The sequence below is a fragment of the Gorilla gorilla genome, chromosome 7 (genome assembly GCF_029281585.2).
Source record: "Gorilla gorilla gorilla isolate KB3781 chromosome 7, NHGRI_mGorGor1-v2.1_pri, whole genome shotgun sequence".
Classification (NCBI taxonomy): Eukaryota; Metazoa; Chordata; class Mammalia; order Primates; family Hominidae; genus Gorilla; species Gorilla gorilla.
In genome coordinates this window covers 27,626,919-27,639,264 of record NC_073231.2, presented here as the reverse complement: position 1 = coordinate 27,639,264, position 12,346 = coordinate 27,626,919, and the positions used below count along the sequence as shown (strand labels likewise).

Genomic DNA, 12,346 nt, shown 5'->3' with positions numbered 1-12,346 from the left:
AAGCCTGGACCAAACTTTTCATTTTGAAAGAGGATAGAAAAGGGGCACCCAAGGGACTAATTTTTAAAATCAACTTTATTATGGAGTAATTTACCTAAAATAAAGTCACCCATTTTAAGTGTTCAGTTTCATGAGTTTGGGACAAACACATATGCTAATATAAACACCACCACAATCAAGGAATAGGCCATTTCCATCACCACAGAAAGCTCCCTCATGCTCCTTCCCAGGCCACCTCACCCACCTCCAGCCTCAGGCCACCAGTGATCTGCTTTCAGTCCCTGCCGTTTAGTTTAGACTTTTCTAGAGTTTTCTAGAGTTATGACTGGATCATACAGTATGTCTCCTTTTTGTGGCTGGCTTTTTTGTGCATGTCAGAGTTGGGGGCAGGCATCCTGATATGTTTGAGATTCAACCACACTGTTTGCTATGGTTTGAATGTGTCCGCCAGAGTTCATGTGTTGGAAACTTAACCCCCAATGCATCAGAGCTGGGTGTTGGGGTCTGATAAGAGGTGACTAGGTCATGACAGCTCTGCCCTCATGAATGAATTAATGTTATTTCGAGAGTGGGCTTTTTGTAAAGGGGACTCTGGCCCCCTCTTGCTCTCTTGCTTGCTCTCCCTTCCAAGTGCCATGCCCTTGGACTTCCCAGCCTCCAGAACCATGAGTCAAATATATTTCTGTTCATTTTAAATTACCAAGTCTGTGGTATTCTGTTATAGCAACAGAAAATGGACTAAAACAGTGTTGCATGTATTGGTAGTTCACTCAAAGGAACTAATTTCTAATTGCAAGATTTCAGATATGTTAATCCCCAGGAGAGGAAAGCACACTTTTTTTATTATTATTATGACTAGGACCTTCCCAGGCTGCTTGAGTTGTACTGATCCTGGTCCCACTTCAAAGCAGGGGAGGCACTGAGTGACGTCACCCTGAACTGGACCCCAAATGGGCTCCAAGCACAGGAAGTTGTTGGAGGGATTAAGTCACTCCCAACCCAAGCGGGTGATGCAAAGGGCAAGTTAGTCATGTAACCTGGTCTCATGGAATGCTTCTCCCTCCCAGACTGAATTTCCTTCTTTGCTGAATACACAGGACTGCCCTGCATAGCTTTCTTCATTAGAGAAAGCTATGAGAAGCTTTGAGCTCCTCCAAGTAAACTGTTTCATACTCTCAAACAGGCTGTTAATGATGATGATTAATAATAAATTAAGCAAAAGAAGGCCAGGGGCAGTGGCTCATGCTTGTAATCCCAGCACTTTGGGAGGCCGAGGCAGGTCAATCACTTGAGGTCAGGAGTTAGAGACCAGCCTGACCAACATGGTGAAACCCCATGTCTACTAAAAATACACACACACACACACACACACACACACACACAAATTAGCTGAGCGTGGTGACGCACGCCTGTAATCCCAGCTACTCAGGAAGCTGAGGCAGGAGAATGGCTTGAACCCAGGAGGTGGAGGTTGCAGTGAGCCGAGATTGCATCACTGCACTCCAGCCTGGGCAACAAGAGTGAAACTCTGTCATAAAAAATATATGTAATAACAATAATAATAATAAATTAAGCAAAAGAAAAGGAAAGGGATGAAGTTAGCACACTGTGGTTGACAGAATAATTTTACATCCTAGAAAATAGATTAAATGAAATTACACTTTTCAATGTAAAAACGTTGTGTTTCCTGGGAAAAAGGCAGATGCGTCCTAACCACTCCTGACTGCATACATATGCAATTTACAGTTGTGCTTTCTGAGCAGATTTGGAACTCTCCTGGGGCTTAGCTGACCTGGGTCTGAGTCTGGTCTCGGCACCCCTGCTAAAGCCTCCTAGGGAAGGTGCTCGGGTTGACAGCTCTCTGGGCCTCTGGTTCCATGTCTGTAAACAAGATGCTTGGAGCACAATTTCTCAAGTTACCTGGCGGCTCTTTAGATCTTAACCCTTTAAGTCTCTAGAATTTTAGGGTTTTAACCCCATTGGTATAGCTTGGCCCTGAAGAGAGCAAGCGCACATTGCCGTGTGAGAGACAGACCACTAAGAGGCGCTGCCTCCTCGGAGGAGGCGGGAGTTCTCCTCCTCCTCCGCATTCTCTCCTCTGATGAAACCACACTCATCAAAAGTGGTTGTGATAGAATGCTCAGATTTGGAATGATGAGAAACGCGGAAGCCACATCATAGGACCTGATAGATATCTGGCCAACACAGGAACACTGGGATATGTGATCTATGTGACCATCCCCTTCCCGAGGCCAGATCGAACACCCACCCCTTGACATATACCAACGTTAATTGCTTAATGACACGAGGAAATACATTCTGAAAAATTCGTCATTAGGCGATTTTGTCATTGTGCAAACATCACAGAGTGTACTTATGCAACACTAGGTGATATAGCTTACTACACTCCTAGGGTATATGGGATAGCCTGTTGCTCCTACGCTACAGATTTGTATAACATATGACTGTTCTGAATACTGCAGGCATTTGTAACACAGTGGTAAGTATTTGGGTATCTAATCATATCTAAACATAGAAAAGATACAATTAAAAAAATGATAAGGCCAGGCACGGTGGCTCACGCCTGTAATCCCAGCATTTTGGGAGGCCGAGGTGGGCGGATCACGAAGTCAGGAATCGAGACCATCCTGGCTAACACGGTGAAACCTCGTCTCTACTAAAATACTAAAAATTAGCTTGATGTGGTGGCGGGCGCCTGTAGTCCCAGCTACTCCGGAGGCTGAGACAGGAGAATGGGGTGAACCTGGGAGGCGGAGCTTGCAGTGAGCGAAGATCGCGTCACTGCATCCTGGGCAACAGAGCCAGACTCCGTCTCAAAAACAAAAAACAAACAAAAAAGATAGACCGGTTTAGGGAAGGCATCTACCATGAAGGGAGCTTGCAGGACTGGAAGTTGCTTTGGCTGAGTCAGGGAGTGCGTGGTGAGTGAATGTACACTGTACACTGCTGTGGGCTTTATAAACACTGCACACTTAGGCTACACTCAATTTATACACAATATTTATTTTTTCAATAATAAATTAGCCTGAGCTTACTGTAACTCTTTTACTTTATAAACTTTTTAGTTTTTAAAACATTTTTTGACTCTTGTAATAACACTTAGCTTAAAACACAAACACTTTGTACAGCTGTACCAAAGTTTTAAATTTCTTTAGTATTCTGTACGCTTTTTTTCTTTTTAAAAATTATTTACTTTTGTCTGTGTTGTAAACTTTTTTGTTAAAAACTAAGACACAAACACGCACATTAGCCTAGGCCCACACAGGGTCAGGATCATCAATGTCAGTCCTCCACCTCCACATCTTGGTCCAGGAAGGTCTTCAGGGGCGTTAACAGACATGGAGCTGTCATCTCCTAGGATAACAATGCCTTCTTCTGGATACTTCCTGAAGCACCTGACTGAGGATGTTTTACAGTTAGGCTTGTTTTTTTTTTTTTTTTTTTTTTGAGATGGAGTCTCACTCTGTCACCCAGGCTGGAGTGCAGTGGCACGATCTCGTCTCACTGCAACCTCCACCTCCCGGGTTCAAGTGATTCTCCTACCTCAGCCTCCCAAATAACTGGGATTACAGGCACCCGCCACCATGCCTGGGCTAATTTTTATATTTTTTAGTAGAGACAGGGACTCACCATGTTGGCCAGGCTGGTCTCGAACTCCTGACCACAGGTCATCCGCTCGCCTTGGCCTCCCAAAGTGATGGGATAACAGGCATGAGCCACTGCACCCGGACAGCTTTTTTTTTTTAATGAGTAAAAGTACACCCTAAAATAACAATTAAAAGTATAGTATAATAAATATATAAGCCAGTACCATAGTGATTTATTATCATTATCAATTATTATGTACTATACGTAGTGACATGTGCTAGACTGTCATATGACTGGCAGCTTGTAGGTTGTTTACACTGGCATCACTACAAACACATGAATAATTTATTGCATGACAATGTCACAACAGCTATGGCGTCAATAGGAGAGAGAAATTTTTCAACTCTATTATAACATTATGAGACCACCAAGTGATACGGGACCGCCGACATATACCTGGACCATCATTGACTGAAATGGCATTATGTGGCACGTGACTATATTTCCAAATCACCTTCCCAGATGGCTGGATCAATGTTTGATTGGTTGGTTGATTGGTTCCCCATTTAATTTAACAAATAGACCATATGGAGCCTCTTCTGCAGTTCTATAAATTTAACTACTCGTTTCTGCATTTTTATTCATCTAAGTAATCATTACTAATACCTACTAAAATTATTCCTACTTTCCCACTTCATCAGACAGGCCTTCCCTGGCCACCCCTACTGGACTAGCACCTGAGCCTCCTTCACCTTCTGTCCTCACCAGCTTTAGTTTTCTCTGTAGCACTCTGTCACCACCCGACTCCCACATTTCCTCATTTCTGTGTCTTTGTGTCTTGTCAGTCTCCTACTCTGGCATATAAGCACCATGAAGGCACAGACCAGCTACAGCATTGGCTGGGCCTCCATGGAACCTCAGGCTATGCCTACTGGGACATGCTATGCTTCTTTCAATCTAAGTCGGTCCAGACTGGTAGGAGAGTGATTTGGCAAGAGAGTGCAAAAGCCAAGGGAAAAAAAAAGAAAGAATCGCCTCTAGCCTTTGACTCAGTAATCACATTCTGGGAATGGATCCTAATGCAGTAATTCACATGACCCCTGGGGATGGGGTGGACAGGAGGTGTTGCCTTCCCTCTCCCTGTGTGGGGTCTGAAGCCCTGAGGGACAAGGAGTCACTGTGCCCTCCTCAAAGATGCCCTCCTCACAACGCAACATTTATTGTCCAAGTACCATACGAGGGACTGTTCTGAGTCTGAGCCCATTCAGTCCTTTTACTCCTTTGGAGCTTTTTTTTTTTTTTTTTTTTTTAACAGATATCGCTTTGTCACCCGGGCTGGAGTGCAGTGGCATGATCTCAGTTCAAATGCAGCCTTGACTTCCTGGGCTCAAGTGATCCTCCTGCCTCAGCCCCCCAAGTAGCTAGGGCTACAAGCCCGTACCACCACGCCTGGCTAATTTTTATATTTTTTGTAGAGACAGGGTTTTGCCATGTTGCCCAGGCTGGTCTCAAACTCCTGGACTCAAGCAACCCACCCGCCTTGGCCTCCCACAGTGCTGAGATTACAAGCTTGAGCCACTCCACTCAACCTCTTAGGAGCATTTTGAGGCGCTTCTTACAGATGAAGCATGTGAAGGAAAAGGGAGTTCACATCAGTTAATGGTGGAGCCAAGATTTGAACCCAGGCCCCCTGACTGCACAAGCATGCCCTGAACCTACTGTATGACTCTGCCTCTGCAGCAGTGCGGGACCTGAGTGGTGGAGGTGGCAGGGTGGGAGGTGTATCCAGACTTACAGACATAAGGCATCCCGCCATCATTTTGTTTCATCTGGGACAAGGGTCTACTGTTGTCCTGAAGTAGTCTCCTAGGTCTTGATTTCAGTTCAACAAAAGGGCATCAATAAAACACTCAGTGCAAACTTCAAATACTCTACTCATTTTCTCTTGGAAGTGAGGACATGGTAAGGCAGAGATGGACTTACTGAGGCCTCCAGTGTGGGCCACTAATACTTGCTGGACGAGTCAAGCTCCTTTTGGTTCTCCCAGCTCGGCCATTCACTGCCTCTGTGACGCTGGGAAAATCACTTCTCTGAGCCAGGGCTTTCTCATCTGTAACAATTAGCAGGAACCACGCTGTACCCAATCAATAAATATTACTTTCACAGGGGTAATTGTCATGGCGTAATTTACACTAGCAAAAAGCTGTAAACAACTGAATATCCAATAATGGAGAAATGACTCCATTGCACAATAATTTCAGACCAGAACTGTCTAAAACCATTAAAAATTACATTGAAAAATTAACACAAAATGATATAGTAAAAAAATCAGAGGCCAGGTGAAGTGGCTCACGTCTGTAATCCCAGCACTTTGGGAGGCAGAGGTGGGTGGATCACTTGAAACCAGGAGTTCGAGGCCAGCCCGGCCAGCATGGTGAAACCCTGTCTCTACTAAAAATACAAAAATTAGCCACACATGATGGCACATGCCTGTAATCCCAGCTACTCGGGAGGCTGAGACAGACTCGGGAAGCTGAACCTGGGAGGGAGAGGTTGCAGTGAGCCGAGACTGCGCCACTGAACTCCAGCTTGGGAGGCAGAGCTACAGTCTGTCTCAAAAAAAAAAAAAAAAAAATCAGGATACAAAAACCGTAACTACAATTTGGTTGAACAAATATTCTGAAGGAAAGACTCCAAACAGTAGGTGTTTATGGGTGATAAGACACCAGAGTGACAATTTCTTCCTTACATTTTTACATATTTTCTGAATATTTCACAAGAAGTTTGCTTTTCTTTATAACAGACAAAAGATTATTTACAAAGTTGGTCTCCTTTCATTTTCTACCTTATTAGTGAATGCTTTAGCAGGAGAGGGTAGGACTAGAAGTGGAAGGATGGGAGATGGGGAAAGGGGAGAGCTCAGTTTCACCAGCATTTATTGAGCATCTGGTACGTCCAGGCACTGTGTAGGGTGTGACAGCCGAGTGAAAGCTCAATAACCAGGCATTACTGTGCAGAGAAGGCAAGGGAATGTCACGTTCAAAGGTCCTGGGGTGTGAAATAGAAGGCTTATAGGAGCACAGAAAGTAAGGCCCAGGGGGAGAGGTGAGACGTGGTTGGGAGTTGGGCAGGCTGGAAATATCCCAGAGGCCCTGTCAGCTTAATCAAGGGATTCAGATTACATTTTTTTTTTTTTTTTTCTGAGACGGAGTCTCGCTCTGTCCCCGAGGCTGGAGTGCAGTGGCGGGATCTCGGCTCACTGCAAGCTCCGCCTCCTGGGTTCACCCCATTCTCCTGCCTCAGCTTCCCGAGTAGCTGGGACTACAGGAGCCCGCCACCACGCCCGGCTAATTTTTTTTACTTTTAGTAGAGACGGGGTTTCACCGTGTTAGCCAGGATGGTCTCGATCTCCTGACCTTGTGATCCGCCTGCCTCGGCCTCCCAAAGTGATGGGATTACAGGCGTGAGTCACCGCACCCAGCCAGGATTCAGATTACATTTTGAGGACCTTGGAGCCACGGAGGATTTTTTTAATTTTTAATTGAAATTTTATTGGGTGTATTAAGTTCTATACAATTTTATCACCTGTGTGGTTTTCTGTATTTCAAGACACTGAATAGTTCCACCACCACAAAGATCCCTCCGCCTGCCTTTGATAACTACACCCCCTTTCTCTGACCCTTGCCCTCTACTGCCCACCAGAGCCAGGGACTGATCAGTGGGGAGGGTAAGGAGGAGGCAACGGAGAAGACCCCATATCTGCCTGGGAGAGCCCACAGGGGTCAAGGTGGACTGTGAGATGCAGTGCCAAGTTTGGGGCTTGCCAGGTTAGCTACGGCCATGGGAATGTCCAGGTGAAAGTCTTTCGGGGGCCAATGGATTTAAATATCCATGGCTTAGGAGAGAAGCCTGGGCTGGAGGTGAGATTTGGGAGGGGTTTGTCTCCTCAGGGAGTGGAGTAAGAGAGGACTGCGAAAGGAGCCGCCTTTCAGGTGACAGTCTACTTCTGCACAGGGGTCCCTTGTTTTGCAGCTAGCTGCCTCCTTGGGACTGGTAAAGCCCTGCTCTTGCTTAAGGAGCCCTCTCTGTGCAGAGGGCCCTCCCAGCATGCTCATCCCCCACCCGGAGCCTCAGAGCCAGGCACAGGAGGTCCTTCTGCACAATGGCCACGCGTTAGCTGTGTCGTGTTCAGTCCCCAAGCACAGGGCTTGTTAATCCCAGCCCTGCCATTCCAGGAAGGACCCCGAGGTCACGGAATCCAAAGCGTTGAATTTACAAAGAAGAAAACTAGTCCTCGGAGAAGAGGCTTGGCCAAGGCCATAGACGTGATCTGCTGGCCGAAAGGGGGCTGTTTATTTACTGGTTCAGGATCGGTTTTCCCCCTACAGGAAAAGGGAGGTGAAACCCAGGCGAGATGGGTGCAAGTTTCTGAACACTTTCATTCGGCAGCTTTAATTGAGCGTGTACTATGTGCCAGGGAGGGCCAGGGTTTTCAGGATAGGAGGTGGACAAGGCACGGGCCCTAAGGCTGGTGGATAAGGACATCGAAGGGTTAAATTCTGGGACCGCTGCGGGGAGGAAGGGGTAGAGGAATCTCCCGAGGAAAGGCCCCCTTCCCGGCATCTCAGGCTCCGGAAACCCGGGCGCGAGGAGCCTGGGAAGGGCTGCCCCGCAGGCCTTGGCCTCCCCCGCGGAGCTCCCTCTGGCCCTGGGAGTGGCCGCTCTCGAATTACAACAAAAGAGGCCGGAGGCCGGGCCTGCCGCGGCGGCCGCCTTCGGGGAAGGGGGTGGGTCCGGGGAGGGGTTTGCCATCCTCCTCTGGTTAAAAGTAAGGGGGAAAAGAGTAAACGCGCGACTCCAGCGCGCGGCTACCTACACTTGGTGCTTGCTTTCTCCAGCCATCGGAGACCAGAGCCACCCCCTCTGCTCGAGAAGGGCTCAGCGGGGGCGGAAGCGGAGGGAGACCACCGTAGAGAGCGCGGTCCCAGCCCGGCCACTGCGGATCCCTGAAACCAAGTAAGAGCGCTTCCCGCGCCACCCCCTCCCCGAAGCGGTTCGCGAGAAAGCGGGAGCGTCCCTATAGGGTCTCCAGGCTTCGTCCTGCGCGGGGCTGCCTCTCGACAGTGCCTGGGGGTTCCCAAAGACTTCTTGCGGGGAGCGATGCGAGGACGTGCAGGCTAACGGGTCCTCCTGCCGCCCCGGGCGACCCCGCCCAACCCCACCTCGTACTGGCCGGGCGCGGCGCGGCTGCTGGCGCGCCCGGTGAGCGAGGCGCTGGGTCCCTGGATCGTCCCGAGCGCCCGTAATCAGGCGGGACAGAGCCCGTCGAGTCTCGGTGCGCGCTGGGCGTCTTGGAGAGTGCAGCGTGGCTCCAGGGACAGCGTCTCCGGAATTCTGGCTTTGAGGAGTGGTGCACTCGGGGGACGGGTCGGGAGACAGTGACTGCCCTCGGGGCTGTGGTTTTGGGGATGTAGAGCGTGCTGGGCTGGGACGGAGTGGGGGCGGGGACGCTGGGGGCTGCGCCCGGGAGCTGTAGCGCCCACTGCTTGAACCCGGTTCAACCCCTAGCCTGCTCGAAAGGCTGTTGGAGCGCGGGAGCGCCGTGAGTCCTGCGGGAGCAGAGGCGCGCTCGGCACGCTAGGTATGCACTCCCAAGTCGCCCTGCCTCTCCGGGGACCAGGGACCCTCTCCCGCCGTCATCACCTAGAAGCCCTGGAGTTGTAAAGAACGGGCACGAGCGAACCCCCGGCTACAGCTGATCCCAATCTTGAGCCGTTGGTCCGGTGGTCTGAAGTGCCTACAGCTTTTACGCAGGCGCTTTGCCCACCGCGCCCCTTCTCACCAGCCCAAATCTGGAAGCCCTCTGGGTGTGGCTGCCTTCCTGAGGTGTCCCAGGAATCAGCGCTGGAATAGAGATGATTGGGACAACAAGCGAGGTTCCCTCCTCTCCGTGCCCGAGCTAAGACCATCAAAAAACAGCCGGAGTGCGGGGCGGAGCGGGGCGAGGGTGTGAGGAAGAGAACAGCGAAGAACACGGCGAGGGAGGGGGCTGAACTACTCAATATGGTTAGGAAACCCCAAGTCCTGATGAGGGGAGAGATGTGCATGACAGAAACATGCTCCAAATTAGTTTCGTCCCTAAGATCTTGAAACTGCAGAGATCTCAAAAACAATACTTTTTTTTTTTTTTTCTCCCAGAGGAAGAAAAACGCTGAGGCTCAGGGTCACTGAGTTAGTCAGTGTGGGGACTGAAACCCATACCCCTTATTCCAGGTCCCTCCCCTATACCACTGCTAGCCTGTCCGTCCTGGAACCCCAAAACAACATTTGCCATCTTTGGTGGAATGAATTAGTTATTGATGGTGTATCATGTACTTAATGGTCAGGGGTGGGGTTTAGGGTGGAAGAGGAGGAGTTCATTTCCCTGGTCAGTTCCCAGATAAGTGACTGACTCACTGGATCCTAACTTGACTAAATTTTTAATCTTTCTCCTCACCTTTGTCCCGTTCCTCTTCCTGGTCCCTAGTATCTGCCCTGGAATGGCCACCAGACCCATGACAAAATGCGTGCTCCCCATGGGCCCCAGTGGCTACCAAGGCTGTCCCCAAGGAAATTGAGTCTCACTAATCTGTGTGCACGCGCGCACGTTTGTGTATGCATGTGTGCACGTGTATGTGTGTGCACATGTATGTGTGCATGTGTGTGTCTCCACACGAGTGTGTTTCTGTATGTGTGTGCACTGGTGTGTGTTTATACGCACACACAGGTGTGTGTGCGCGGACACGTGTGTGTGCACGCAGTGTACGTGTGTACGTGTGTGTGCGTATGTATTCCTGTGTGCATGTGTGCACACACCTGTATGTGTATATGTGTATTTGTGTTTGTGTGCATGTTTGCATGTGTATGTGTGTGTGCGCGTTTGTGCACTTGTGTGTATGTGTGTGCATATGTGTGCACGTATGTGTGCACGTGTGTATATGTATATGTGTGTTTGTGCATGCATGTGCATTTGCTTCCCTGTAACTTTGTGTTAGAAAGTGACTTAGTCTAAGGTCACTTAGGCATTGAGTGGCAAAGTTGAGTATGAAACTCAGGTCTGAAAACAAAACGTACTTAACACCACACATTGGCTGACATTTTAAGTATCACAGATAGGAGATTCTGCAAAGATGCTTCCTTTTCTTTCCAACTGGCCTCTCCTGGCCTCTTCCCAAGTCCTTGTCCTTTGACCTCTAGATGGCCAGTGTGGAAGGACTTTGTGAAGGAAACAGATTTTCTGTGCTCTAGATAGACATGACCATCAGCGAAGGTGTTGTGTCCCAGAAAACACTACATTGTTTATTTTTTATTCTCAAAAAATTTCAAGTATGCAAAAAGAGTAGAGAGAAGGGTATAATGATGCCTCATAAGCTTCTCACTGAATTTCAACAGTTATTTTGCCACATGTATGTCATCTGTCCCTTTCTCTCTCTGTCATTGAAGTAGTTTAAAGCAAATCCTATACATCATGTCATTTCATTGCTACATATTTCAGTGTGATTTCTAAAGATTTTACATAACTATGATGCCATATTTAGACCTAAGAAAACTAAAAAAAAAATATTTGGTATCATCTAATGCCAAATAGGCTATATTTAAGCATTTCCCAATTTTACTCAAAATGTCTTTTTTTATAGTTGATCTGAGTTCTGTTGATTTGTGTAACTTGTTACATTCCTATTGTTATGTTCTTCCTTTCAAACTACTTTTCTGTCCACTATGTCATTTGATTCTTACAAGGTCCCACTAAAGAGTTAGGTGAGTATTTTCAAATTCATTTCTCAGCTGAGGAAATGGATAAACAGATAAGCTGTCCAGAGGGCACAGCTGGTGACCCAAGGAGCCAGGGTCTAACCCAGCCTCCTCATGGTTGGGCTTCGGTGGTTCTGGTTCTCCATGTTACTCATGGACTCTCAGCTGCTCTCTGAAGAGTTCTTCTTGGCTCAGGCTTCATCCTGGGCTTATCACTTCCTATACACCTGCTGTCAGAAATCCCTGTGTAAATATTAGTAATTGGACATTTGGTGCTTGAGATAAATGAACTGCAAAATCAGGAAGCCAGGGTTTGTTTCCTAGCTCATTGCAAAACTGTAAGGGCTCAGAGCTGCCCTCTCTGAACTACAGAGCAGTATACTTCCTCATTATTTGACTCCAAGGTATAAAAATAGGATGAGTGAAATGACTGTTGCTGGGATTCCTGGAAGAAACAAAGGCCCCAGAAAGAAATCTAGTAGAGGACAATCTCCCCTCTCTGAGCATCACCTGAGTACTCTGACAGCTGGTACCTTCATGCTGAAGCCCTCAAATCCTATGACAGAGAAGTAGGGGTATATAGGCTTCCCATTGAAGCCCTTAGTTTATGCATGACTTTATTCTGCATTTGACCAATGAAGATATGTAACACCTGATATGGCTTGGCTGTGTCCCCACCCAAATCTTATTGTGAATTGTAGCTGTCATAATTCCCATGTGTTGTAGGAAAGACCCGATGAAAGGTAATTGAATCATGGGGGTAGATCTTTCCCCTGACAAGTAAATCTCTTGAGATATGATGGTTTTATAAATGGGAGTCCCCTGTACATGCTCTCTTGCCTGCCACCATGTAAGATGTTCCTTTGCTCTTCCTTTGTCTTCTGCCATGATTGTGAGGCCTCCCCAGCCATGTGGCATTGTGAGTCCATTAAACCTCCTTCCTTTA

The 12,346-nt window shown here is 47.9% G+C and overlaps 1 protein-coding gene across 1 annotated transcript in view; it reads left to right on the top strand.

Annotated features, from left to right (window-relative positions):
• The first annotated feature begins 8,006 nt into the window (after positions 1 to 8,006).
• Positions 8,007 to 12,346, top strand: part of LOXL2 (lysyl oxidase like 2) — a 107,086-nt gene continuing 102,746 nt past the window's right edge. Inside the window, exon 1 of the mRNA XM_004046781.4 lies at positions 8,007 to 8,625. The gene's annotated coding sequence lies outside the window, so the exon portion shown is untranslated. The remainder of the gene's footprint in view (positions 8,626 to 12,346) is intronic.